At 46.5% G+C, this 12,761-nt stretch overlaps 1 long non-coding RNA gene across 1 annotated transcript; it reads left to right on the plus strand.

Annotated features, from left to right (window-relative positions):
- Nucleotides 1-200: 200 nt before the first annotated feature.
- LOC147375034 (uncharacterized) lies at nt 201-9,356 on the plus strand. The gene is made up of 3 exons (XR_015161513.1): nt 201-387; nt 2,304-2,412; nt 8,986-9,356. It is a non-coding gene; the product is annotated as an uncharacterized LOC147375034 (long non-coding RNA).
- Nucleotides 9,357-12,761: the final 3,405 nt, after the last annotated feature.

Below are 12,761 nucleotides of genomic sequence, written 5' to 3' on the forward strand. Positions count from 1 at the left end.
ACACAAACCACTTCAGATACATTGTCTCATTGGATTCTCACAGCAATCTGTGAGTGCCTATGAGATAAGTACGTTACCTCCCCATTTTACGGGTGTGAGACCTGGTGCCCGGAGACAGGAAGTAACTCTCCATCCAGCTGGTAGTGGAGGAGCCCAGGCTGCAACCCAGGCAGCCTCTCTTAAGCATTGTCTTCCAATAGGAAATGGAGTGTGAAAAGCGGAAGCTGTGTGAGAGAACAGGAAATCAGCCTTGGAAAATGGGAAGCAACGGTCCTGTAAATTCAGCAGGGAGACCTTCCTTCCACTGCCGCATTCCAGTAGTCTGAACCTGCCTGCCCCCAACCTTCTCAAGTGTGCTCTGCTGGCCACGGGTCTTCTCAACCCCAGGTGGGTCTTCCCACGGTGAGGCGTACCTACCCTTCTCTCTCAGTTCTTGGGAAGCCATGAACTTTGAGGCCACACACTTCTTGTGACTAAGCAAGCATCTTGCGAACTTTCTGGCTTTTCCAAAGGGACGTGACTCATCATCTCCTCCTGCCGTTGCCCTCACAGCCTTTACTTCCAACACTCTGGAATGGTTGAAACCAATGGGTTAACTTGCTTTCCCTATTAAATATTTACATAAACACGCCCGGGAAGGTGTGTGTAAGTTATCAATAATGCAAGGCCAGCCTAGGCTCGGTGAGAGCTAAGAGACCCAAATTGTATCATCATAATCCATTATTCACATATAATGCGTCTATTCTCCTCCATTAGCGCAGGCAGGAAATGCCCCTGAGTGCCGGGCAGGGCTTTGGAAAGCGCAATAAATGGCGGGGAGACACATGGCAGGAGGGCGGCAGCTGTAGTTAAACAAGTGTAAATTAGCGCCCAGCCTCGCTCCCCGCCTGCATCCAGAGCAGCGGGCACAAGGCCTGGCAGGGAGGGGGTTACAGGATTGGGGGAACTCACCATCAGGGGGGAACTTGCCATCAGTCTAGTTGTCCGCCCAAGGAGGACCATCCCAGCAGCCACGTGGGATACCACGCCTTACTGAGTTCCGCTTGTGTTCTCGCAAGATGGGGCTGGAATCTCAGCTGTGCCGCTGAGTGGACACAGAGGGTTGTATGCAAGCTGCTCCACGCTGAGCTTGGTACTCCATCTGTAAAATGCAATCACGAGTTACCAACTCAGGGTGGTGGTGTGGAGGAAATGAAATGAGGCAGGAGAAATGCCCTTAGAAAGGAAGACCACTGCTCATCACCGCTCCTCATCCCTGTCAGGCTGTTCCAGAGCGAGGCATAGAATGTGGGATGCACGCAGGACAAAGGCAAGGCTAGAGGAAGATGCAGAGGCCTCAAGTGCTCGCCTGTTTAACTTTGTGTCACTGCAGGAAACTGCCTCTGGGGGCCCCACTTGTGGGATCAGTTTCCTGGGCTCCGAGGGCTCAGACCACCCCACCCCCTCCAGTGTGTCTTCAGCCCCTAGGCCAGCCTCATCCTTTTCTCCATCACTGCCCTGTTCCCCTGGGGAACCAGTTCCCACAGAGCGCTGTGCATCCACATAGATGAGCCCAGATCAAATCCACCTGTGGGTGTCCTGTGAGCCAGAAGGCAGCGTTTCGAGGCACGAAGGACACCTCGCTGGGAGTGACATCTGAGTCCTAAGTTCTTTGGCTGCTGATCTGTGGTGTGGGGAGTCCAGCAGCCTCCAGGCCTCAGTCTCTCTCCCTGGAGAAAAAGGGGAGTAATCACACGAGTTGGTGAATATTATCACTCAGTGAGGGGCTGTTGTTTGTTGTCATTCAGTTGGTAAGTCGTGTCTGACTCTTTGCGCCCCCACGGTCTGCATCATGCTAGGCTTCCCTGTCCTTCACTATCTCCCAGAGTTTGCTCAAATTCATGTCCATTGAGTTGCTGATGCTATCTAACCAACGCATTCTCTTCGGCCCTCTTCTCCTTGTATCTGCTGCCTGTGTTTGAGGACCTTCCCCGGTTCTAGGACCCCGAGGAACAGAAGTGTCATGAGATTCTAGAATCAACTATTCTGCTTCAGTGAAAGTTGCTCAGTTGTGTCCAACTCTTTGTGATCCCCTGGATTGTAGCCCTCCAGGCTCCTCTGTCCATGGAATTCTCCAGGCAAGAATACTGGAGTGGGTAGCCGTTCCCTTCTCCAGGGGATTGTCCCAACGCAGGGATTGAACCCAGGTCTCATGCATTGCAGGCAGATTCTTTACTGTCTGAACTACCAGGGAAGCCCAATTCTGGTTTAGGGCATCACCGAGTTTTAGCTCCATGGCTAAAGGTAGTTTTTTTTTTTCCTAGCACCGGGGCTATACACAGCATACAGACAGATATCCTGGGTCTTGGAGTCAGCTGTCCAGAGGAGTCACATTCAGCTTCAAGTTGCCCCACTGCGCCCCTCCCCTATATGGTAAGGAACCAGAAGCTCAACCCTTAAGGTCCTGACAATGATTGCTGGTCAGTGGAGGCCACAAAATATTACTACAACACTCATTTGGAAAGGCAAGGTGCTTTTATATATGTTACTCATTAAATAGTTCCTCAATGAAGTCTGTTCAACTATATTAACACCAAAGGGCACCAGCATTAAATTGCAATTGAGTGAATCTGGCAGGAATGCTTAGAATCCTCTTCCCTGCCTCATTTGGGCCAGGGGCCTAATGATTATCTAAGTGGCTAAACGGTTTAACGATTTGATGTCCTGACATCTTCACACACAGACTTCCCTTCTGGTCCTTCCTTCAGCCCAGCTCATTAGTTCTCAAGCTTGAGTATGTTTGTGTAAAAATCACAGCACTGGGCTATATAAAAAGAAAACTATGTCCACCATTTAGGGGATGTCAGGAGCAATTTGGACTCTGCAGCTTTTACCTTTGCATCTTTTTACATAAGATGCAAATTCACTGGGTTAGCTGTGTGGCTTCGGTCAAGTTACTAACCCTCTCTGAGCCTGTTTTTGTATCTGTATGTGAAGATATTCATAGCTACCTTACAGAGTTTATGAGATCTATATATAATATATATCCGAGAAGCAATAGGTGGGTTTGAATCCTACTTTTAGTGCTAGCCATATGACTTTGGGCAGGTTACTTCTGCACCTCAGTGTCCTCATCATTAAGTGGAGGATATTAATAGGGTCTGCATTTTACTTGGACTGGACTCTGCATTCTGCTGTAAAGCAGAGCTGTGCTCTGGGTCAGAGCTGCCCTGATTGTGGGTGCCGCGCCAGGACGTGTGGCTGGGGTCTGTGTCCCTGGCAGGGCAGGGTTTCTACCCTTTGGGGGAATTCCAGTGCAGTCTCTACTAGTGGATCAGGAGTCAGTAAGTGGTCAAAGAAACAACTCAAAGAGGATGCAACCCAGATAGTTAGAGAACCCAAGTGGCTCTAGTAGAAGCTTACCTACTGAAATCTCTAAACATTCTTTAGTCCTAGGAGCTTTATCTGTGGCATACACTGAGGCTGGCCAATGAACATCTATTCATTCATTCAACACTGTGTTTCTAGGCACTGGTGAGAACACACTGGACAACAGTTCCCATCCTCAAGGAGAACACAGTTTAGTGACTGTAATGATTAAAAAAAAATCAATAGCAATAATAGTAACAGCAATGGCTTTCATTTGCAGAGGGTGTCATGTGCCACCGCCTGGCCTTTGTGCTGTCCATGCAGTACCTCATTTAATCCTCACAACATTCCTACTTTACGGACAAGTCATCTAAGGCTCAGAGAGGTTGTATGACTTCTCGAAGGTCACACAGCTAGTAAGTGCCAACGGAGAAGCTTGAATTCAGATGCATTTATTTCCCTAGCTTTGCTAATGCCCTTTTCCCTCAGAAACACTTCTGAAAAAGGAGAGTCCCTGGGCTACCAGAGACCTTCCTGCAGAAGGAGGGACTGACGAGGGAAGGAGAGAACAGCTGACCTGAAATCGCTAGCTCAGTGCCACGCTGTGGAGAAATTCTGTCCTGCTACAGATGGCGGGAGTCCAGAATGTGGGGAGCAGTAATAAGTCCCAGCTCAGCATGCAGAAGGCAGTGACTGCGAGGAAGGGCCAGCCCAGGGCTTGCTTGGGCAATGGCCAAGCTGGTAGTGTGACATCTTTACTGTCTGATTAATAGAGCCCTGGGGACAGCAGGCATCCGAAGCTGCTTGGAGGTTGTGGGCCTGGGGACCAGGAGAAATAAATAGCCTTCAAAGGCCCCGACTGAGTTGGGGGAGGATGTGAAGCCAAGACAAGGCATCTCCCCCTAACTCCCATCCAGTCCTCTGAGGGCCTTACAGAGAGAGTTGCAGAACTGGGCAGCCCTGGAGCCTGGCAGGAGCAGAGCATATGTCTGGGGCAGGGCCAGACACAAGTGTCTCCTTCGGCCACTGGCCTGGGGAAACAGCCCCGAGAGATGTAGACGGAGGCAGTGATCTTGATGGGCCCGGCCTGGGGTCTGGGGCTCAGACCACCTTTCCAGCTCATGAGAGAAGCCAGGAGCAGGGGCAGGAACCCAGACTCTCGACTGCAGTGAGCTCACTGTGTGTTAGCGGTCCATCAGAGCAAAAGACCCACTGGGGATGATCTGAGGACTCTCTGCTGGGAATGAAGCCTTTTGTGATCACGGCATCTGGTGGGCAGTGATGTTAGTCTGGACACACGTGTCTGGAGGTCAGTAGGGCTGGCAGTCAGGAAGGGAAAATGGCAGGAAGGGGAAGTGAACAAGGACAAAGTGAAACCTGGAAGGATGACTTACAACCCGCCAGGCGGAACACTGGGACCCACATCTGTCTGTCACTGGGACCTGGGTGATCTCCTGCTTCCTCCAACCCTCCAGCGAATGATATGGTGATCTGCAGAACTGGCCGGCTTCATCATGACGTTGCACACAAGCCTGGCCCAGAGCTCAGGGAAGCTGAAGGAGGAAATCTAGTGGAGTCTGAGTTGCACAGGTCTGGCTGGGTGGCCCAAGGAAGCAAGGTGAGCCGGCAAGTGGGGTGGCTGCAGCATTGCCTGTGATCTCACAAGGGTTGAGTTGCAATAGTGGCTGCTGTTGCACTTCCACCCTCCAGATCTCCTGCAGATTTCTCTGTGGCTGCCCCAACCCAGAGCCACGAAGGGGAAGGAATTCTGGGAAAGGCACCTCCAGTATAGAGCCCCCACCCTCACTGTGTGTCTTTGGCCAGGTCACTGTTCCTCTTTGAGCCTCAGCTTTTTTCATCTGTAAAATGAGAGGATGGAGTCCTCAGTGGTTCTTCATTTAATGCAAACAACTCCCCCCAAAACAAAAACAAAAACAAAAAGCAAGTAAGCAAACAAACAAAAAGAGGCAAGGATTTCCTCCTTCCCCTTTGTGTGCAAATGGACATGAGGCTTGGTATGAGTGTGAGCTCAGTCGAGTCTGACTCTTTGCGACACCATGGACTGTAGACCGCCAGGCTCCTCTGTCCGTGGGATTTTCCAGGCAAGAACACTGGAGTGGGTTGCCATTTCCTTCTCCATGGGATCTTCCTAACCCAGGGATGGAACCCTCATCCTCTGCATTGGCAGGTGGATTCTTTAGCACTGGGCCACCTGGGTTCTCCTTGAAATCAGTGTGCAGATCCCCAGGACTCCAAGGCCCCAGATAGGAGCACCTGGGCTGGATCATGTTGTAGATTCCTCCTTCCTCTGGCAACAGAAGTGAGTAGAAGTGAGGTGGTGCTTGTAGTCAGAAGAACTGAGCCCAAGATTTGTCCCTGGGATATTGAACGAGGCCCCAAATCTCTTCGAGCCTTGGTTTCCCCACCTGTATAATAAGGATGGTTCCTTTTCGCCTTTCAGGTGACCATCACGTGGATGTCGTCAGAGGCTGGGGTAAAACTCAGAGGGTTCGAGAGGCTTCATAGTTGGTGACTCCAGATTAGTGCTGGCTCTGTGGGAACTGTTGTGCCATGCTGAGGACAGAGGTGTGATTTCATCCTGTCTCCTCCAGGAAGCCCTCCAGCCTGTGGGGGAGACAAGGGGTTTTGTCTATGGAAGCCACTTACACAAAACGTTCTGGGGCTTTGGGGGAGGAGGAGACACATTGTTTGAAGTCTTGTTTGAAGAGGGAGTGTGTGACCTTGAGGAGTGGACATGGCTGTGACAGCTTAGGTGGATGGCAAAAGCCTCGGGAGGAGGGCAGGGCTGGGCCAAGGCATGGAGTCAGGAGGGTGCAGTGATCCTTTGGGACCGGGAAGGAGTGGGGTGCAATGGAGCAGGGGTGTGTTGGTAGGGAGACGAAGGGCTATGGTGGAAAAGGGGTGAGGATTAGCTTGTAGAGTCTTGACTTCTTGCTAAAGATGCTCACCCAGGATTAGTTGACACAGCAGGGAGTGGGAAGCAACCCAAAGTGAGGCACCAGGGTCCCCAGGTCCTTCAGCCTTCTGGGATCATTCTTTCACATCTCCAAAAGATAACTCAAACCCCTTTCCCATCATGAAGCCGAAGCATTCCCATGGATTCCTGAGGGGAGCTTTTTATCCTTTCAGTCTACATTGCAGTTGGCTTCTGAACCTCACCCTGGGCCTTGCAGGAGCCATCCTCACTTGCTGACTGCTTCACTCCAAGGTGGAACCTGTCTGATGCCTCTGCTCCTGGAGAGTCCCATTGGCCCAGGGCTGATGGGTGGAGCAGACATCTAGCCATGGTTTACAGGACAGTCTGGGGCAATTATTGTTGCCCTGGAGTCGGCCTGCACCTGGGAAGGAGTACCTACAATGTGGAAATCAGCAAGCGAATCAGTTCGTGTTGACCCTCTGCCAGTGCACCACCGACGACAGCTCAGTGCGGACCGCACTATGTAAGGGAAAGGACCCCAAGGTTTTGGCCATGTTGCTGGCATTCTTCTCTTCCCAGAAATTCCCATCTCTCCCAGATCTCCTGGGAGACTCTAAATTCCATGCACAGTTCAACTCTCTCTTTGTTTCACAGTCTATTGATATTTCCAGACTGTGCCCTGGTGGGGGTGGGGTTTCATATTTTATACTCTAACAGGCTCACCACACTAGTCTCCTTATACTCCTTGGAGGCACTTGCAGACAGGATAGCTTTAAATAGATTTATTTTTTTCCCCTGCTATGCAAGTTGGCTAAGTTGGAATCAAAAGGTGGTTCGGCAGATATTAAAAGTGATAATTGGAATGCGTGAAACAATATGGAGAAAGCTTATAGGTCACATGCTAAGATCCTGCACTCTCCTTTCTGGGAATCAACTCTACAGAAACATTCGCACAGACGAATGAATATATATGTACGGTGACACTGTAGCACTGCTTGTCACAAACATTGGAAATACCCTAATTGCCTGGCAAGGCAGCAGTAAGTAAAATAAGCAATGAGATGTACACAGTGGATGAAAAGACAGAAGTGGGTCTCTAGATGCACTGTCTTGGAAATATCCACAACGTCGTTTCATGAAAGAGTTGTGAACAGAATTTATATATATTTTCCTGTAAAGAAGTTCTAAAGTGTACATATGTACATGTATGTGTGTGTGTTTATAGACATAGAAAACCATCTGGAAGGACAAGCCTTAAACACTTTTCCCCTTCTTATTTATTTAATTGACACATAGTGGCTTTACAATGTGTTAATTTCAGGTGTACAGCAAAGTGATATATATATATATTCTTTTGCATATTCTTTTCCATTATAGGCTATTACAAGATATAGAATATAGTTCCCTGTGCTATACAGTAGGTCCTTGTTGTTTATTTTATACATAGTAGTGTATATCTATTAATCACAAACTCCTAGTTTATCCCTTCCCCACCCAGGCCTTAAACTATTCATAATGTCAGTCTTAGAGGATAGGTGTCTATGTGTAGGGGAAATGTTCCCTTTCTATAATTTATTAAAAATAAAGCTATCATTTATTTCTATTTCTATAGTGTATTTCTGTGTTGTTTTAATTTGTTACCATGGGCATATAGGGCTTATATAATGTTTTAAAAGCCAACAATTTTTGCAAAGAGAAAATGCTTACAACAAAATGCCAAATACAAGTGGTAGGATGTAAAATTGTTTACACTCAGTGGTGATCGCTCTACAGAAACCTACGTCTGGGCGGACAGGAATAGAATAAGAAAGAGCTTCCCACAAAAAGTGATTGGTGATTAGGGTGGGTCCAGAGAGGGTTCTCTTTCCTCTTCCAGAAGACTGGGCAGGCTGAGATCTGGGACTTCCTAAATTCCTCCCAGCATCTCCCTTCATTATACCCCCAGCCCATGTTCCCGTCACTTACAAGCGGCAGTGGGTATCAACTATTCAATTATTTTCAAATAGTTGAGCTTGGGTCTGGATTGAATAAATCACATTGATGCCAATTTCCAGGGAAGTCCTTTCATATTTTATGATGTGCCCCCACCTTCCCCCTACCCTTCCTTCCTTGTGCTCCCGTTAATGAACCTGCAGACTGAATCCTGCTGGACGTCCCCACTGCTCAGCCCCGGATGGAAATGCTGCAGCTCCAAGCATCGGGCTTCTGAGTTTTTTTTCCTTTCCCTCCTCACAGTCCTGGGGAAATTGATATGCAGGCAGGATTATGCTTTGTTTAAAGCTCAGCCCTGGCTTCTGAAAGAATACATTATCCAAATCGGTGTATGTGGTTGAAATTCTACAAAACTCAGTTGTAGCACATGTGGCTTGCCAATGAGATGTCCAGCTGGGTCTCCTGCTGCATAAATGCCCAGGATCAGAGAATATAACCATGGAAAACCATCCACTAGGGAATATTCCCGGTGTCAATAATTTATCCTGCTGATGGTAGAAGGTTGACCTCCCACATCTCCCTGCCAGCACTGTGAACACCCAATATGCCATCCAACTCCGTGTCCTGGAGTTGGGTGCGACTTCCTCTCTTCTTCCCAGCTCCTTTAGCCTCCGGATTTGTTCAAAGAGCTGAATGAACATGAACACAGAGACCAAAGGTTTTTTGTTCTGTTTTTTGGTTTGTTTCTCTTTTTATTTTCTAAGCAGATTCTGAAGGAACCGAGCCTGATTTGGACTTTGGAATTCTGGAACGGCAAGAGGAAGAGGTGGACTTGGCCTTGCGTGTTTCAGCGTCTCTTCTGGTCTTGCATCTCCTCCACAGCTGGGGCACAGAGGGAACAACTCACTGTCAATAATTTGGGAGCCACCCTAGTTCTACTTGCTCTTTAAACGTTAGAGTTTTAATGATTTAGGAACCAAAAGAATAACTAAGGAGCCCAGCAGTCATTATCTCAAATAATGAGACTTTTTAATGCAAAATCAATGTTTGTTATAATGAAAATAGATTCCTCAGCTCCTGCGGGGCCAAATGTACAAATCTTTTCTGCTGTTAAATAAAATGTGACGGCTCATTTTCAGGAGGATGGTGAGCATTTTTATTCAAGAATAAAAATAAAATGTCAGAACTTATTTACTTTTATTAAGTGCTCATTCTCAATCAGATACTCTAATCAATATCTAATTGGAGGTGAGGAAACGAAAAATAATTTTTATGCCAACTCGGGGAAGGGAAGGAAAAGTAGAAAGAAGGCATAGTAGAAAGAGAAAGCCATAAAATACATTTTCACTTGTAATAATAGAAATATTTATCGAGCAGATGTACAGCGCCAGGACTGAGCTAAATGCTTTGCATGTGTTATATGGCGGTACTTTCACAATAATCCTATAATATTGGCATTTTTGTGCTCCCTATTTACAGATGATAAAACTGAGGCTTGCAGAAGACGATTACTCATAGTCTCATGTTTACTGTGTGATTGTAAGTCAGGTCTGCACGACCCCTTAACTCCAGCTATTAATTATTTTATCTATCTGTCCTCTCTACCTTTTTAGAAAATATCTTTTATTTTTTTAAATGAGCCATTCTTGAGAGATGAGTTTTGTCAATAGCAGAAGTTTTACTCCAATAGCACTGAAACTGTAAGCTTAAAATTATTATGGAAAGTAAAAGTTTTTCCTTAACTATTTTAATTACTTCTCTGTCTTGAGAGATAGAGTGGATTGAACATATTTTAATTTTTTAAAAAAAGTGATTCAGAGCTCAACTCCGATGGGAGGAAGCTATAGTCTAGTAGGAGAGACAAGAGGAGAAGAAGTGATCTGGGACCCTGGCTTTTATGCCAGGGGCTGTGTGCTTTGAGCAGACCACTTGCTTTCTCCCGGGAGAGGCTGGCCTCGGGAGGGTCTCTGATTTTAGTTACAGGGAGATGGGTTACATCAGTTTAAGGAAGAACCTTCTAAAGTTTAGAGTTATCTGAAAAACGGCTGGGCCGCCTCTGGAGGGAGAGAATGTCTCATTCCTGGGGGTGTTCAATCAAGACCAGGTGTGGAGATGATTTAGGTGATAAGAAATTACCCTCACTCTCTTTAGGTAGGTCAGCACACTTTTTCTCTAAAGGACCAAAAAAATAACTCTTTTAGGTTCCCAGTGACTCAACTCTACTGTTGTAGAGCAGATGCAGCCAAAGACTCTGTGTAAGTGAATAAGTGTGTCTGTGTTCCAAGAAAACTTTATTTACAAAAAAAGGTGGAGGGCCATTTCGGGTCATGATTTGCCAATCCCTGTTCTAAGTTCCTTCAATTAGAAACTTCATGATTCTCTTCTTATCCCTTTAGTCACTGAGCTGGGCTGAGCACTGGTACCAGGGCCTTTGATAAAGAATAATAATGAGTTAATCCTTCCATAATTCTTGCCTTGTGCCTGGCACCTTTCCAAGCTCTTTATATATTGACTCCTTTCATCCTCACAAAACAGTCTTAGAAAGAGGATACCAATGTTATTATTATTCCCATTTTACACATGAGGCTACTAAGACCCAGGGAGACTAAGGAGCTCACACAGGTTTGTGCAGCTGGTAAGAGATGGAGCTGGGCTGCACAGCCGGGCAGTGTGGCTCCAAGGTCTGTGCCCCCAACCTCTGTAACACCTGCCATTTACTTCCTCTTGTTGAATAAGTTACTACTCCTCATAATATAGCAAATCCCATCCTTATAGTCTACTAGTGTGGATCTCTACTACGAGTGTGATCTCAGGTAAGTCACCTACCCTGTCTGAACTGTGGCTTCCTAGCCAGATAATGGGAATGATGATATTTCTCATGGGGGGCTTTCGAGGCTGCCAGTTTTGGGCAAGCACCTTATTTAGGGCCTGGAGCCTAGCAGTTGCTCAGAGAATGCTAACTGTTGCCTCTCCTTAACCACTTCTGCAGAATAGAGGGATTGCTGAGAAACAAAGGGAGGGTTTTGCCTGAACAATCAAAGTGACAGATTCCTACCATCTCGTACAGGATTTTTTTTTTTTTTAACCTTTAACAGTTTGCTGTAAAATTTTACTTTCCCTACAAGGAAGTACTTTGGCCAGCATTGCTGGGGTTGGGGGATGCCTCGTCTGAATTATGCCTCTGCCAAGAGATCTGAGGAAAAGGCAATGGCACTCCACTCCAGTACTCTTGCCTGGAAAATCCCGTGGACGGAGGAGCCTGGTGGGCTGCAGTCCATGGGGTTGCTGGGAATCAGATACGACTGAGCGACTTCACTTTCACTTTTCATTTTCATGCATTGGAGAAGGAAATGGCAACCCACTTCAGTGTTCTTGCCTGGAGAATCCCAGGGATGGGGGAGTCTGATGGGTTGCTGTCTATGGGGTTGCACAGAGTCGGACACGACTGAAGCGACTTAGCAGCAGCAGCAGCAGCAAGAGGTCTGAATCTCTCCGGAGATGCCATTGTTGTGGGGTCTGAACTGGGAACTCTGACCCCCAGGTTGTGGGCAGTGATGACTCTAGCACCAGCCTGGTGCTAGAAAGCTCCAGCCCTTCAGTTATCATACCATGAGGTAAGGATCTGGCTTGTACACTCAGTCCAGGGGTGGTTACTGTCTCTTTTGCAATGTATCAAGTACTTTATGCCAGGCCCTGTGCCTAGTATTTTTCATGTATTATCTCATTATAACCTTGCCAAACCCTGTGAAGGCATTTCTATTATCATTCCCATTTTGCAGAGGAAGAAACTAAGGCTTAGAGATCACCATGAATTAGTAGGGCCATGATTCAACCCCAAGAAGCCTGAGTCTAAAGACTGTCTTATCTCCCTTTGCTGTATCTGTTAGGTCAGCAAATCCTGTTTGTTTCTACCTGAAAACCACACTGCAAACTCAATTTCTTGCTACCTCTACAGCTACCTCCTGGGTGAAGATTATTGCAGTAGCCTGACAACCAGTCTCTCTGTTTTTATGCATGTACCTTCATGCCATATTTTACTCTCAAAATCGTCTATGTGATCCTTTGCTAAAAAAATCATCTCTATCACAGTTTAATTTGCATATAATAAAAGTCATTCACTTTAAACATACAATCCAACGAGTTTGGACAGATGTAGATAGTCAAGTTTACCGTCACTGTGTTGAAGATACGGAACTTTTCTATGAGTGTGTGAGTATTTTAAAAACTTTTTTTAAAAGTTAAATCATGTCACCATTCTACTCAACATTTTGTAAGTGTTTCCTATTTCCTTTAAGTAAAAGTCAAAATTCTTCTCTATATTAAAATTTTTTTGATGTATAATTAATTTAAAGTGTTTGTTAGTTTCAAATGTACAGCAAAGTGATTTGGTTATGTATTTATATACCTATATTCTCTTTCAGGTTTTCTTCCCATCAGTTCAGTTCAATTCATTCATTCAGTCATGGCTGACTCTCTGAGATCCCATGGACTGCAGCACGTCAGGCTTCCCTGTCCATCACAAATTCTCATGTCCATCAGGTAG

Source organism: Bos grunniens, chromosome 3 (assembly GCF_055505025.1).
Source record: "Bos grunniens cultivar Pamir isolate PY7600 chromosome 3, Bosgru_T2T1.0, whole genome shotgun sequence".
Taxonomy (NCBI): Eukaryota; Metazoa; Chordata; class Mammalia; order Artiodactyla; family Bovidae; genus Bos; species Bos grunniens.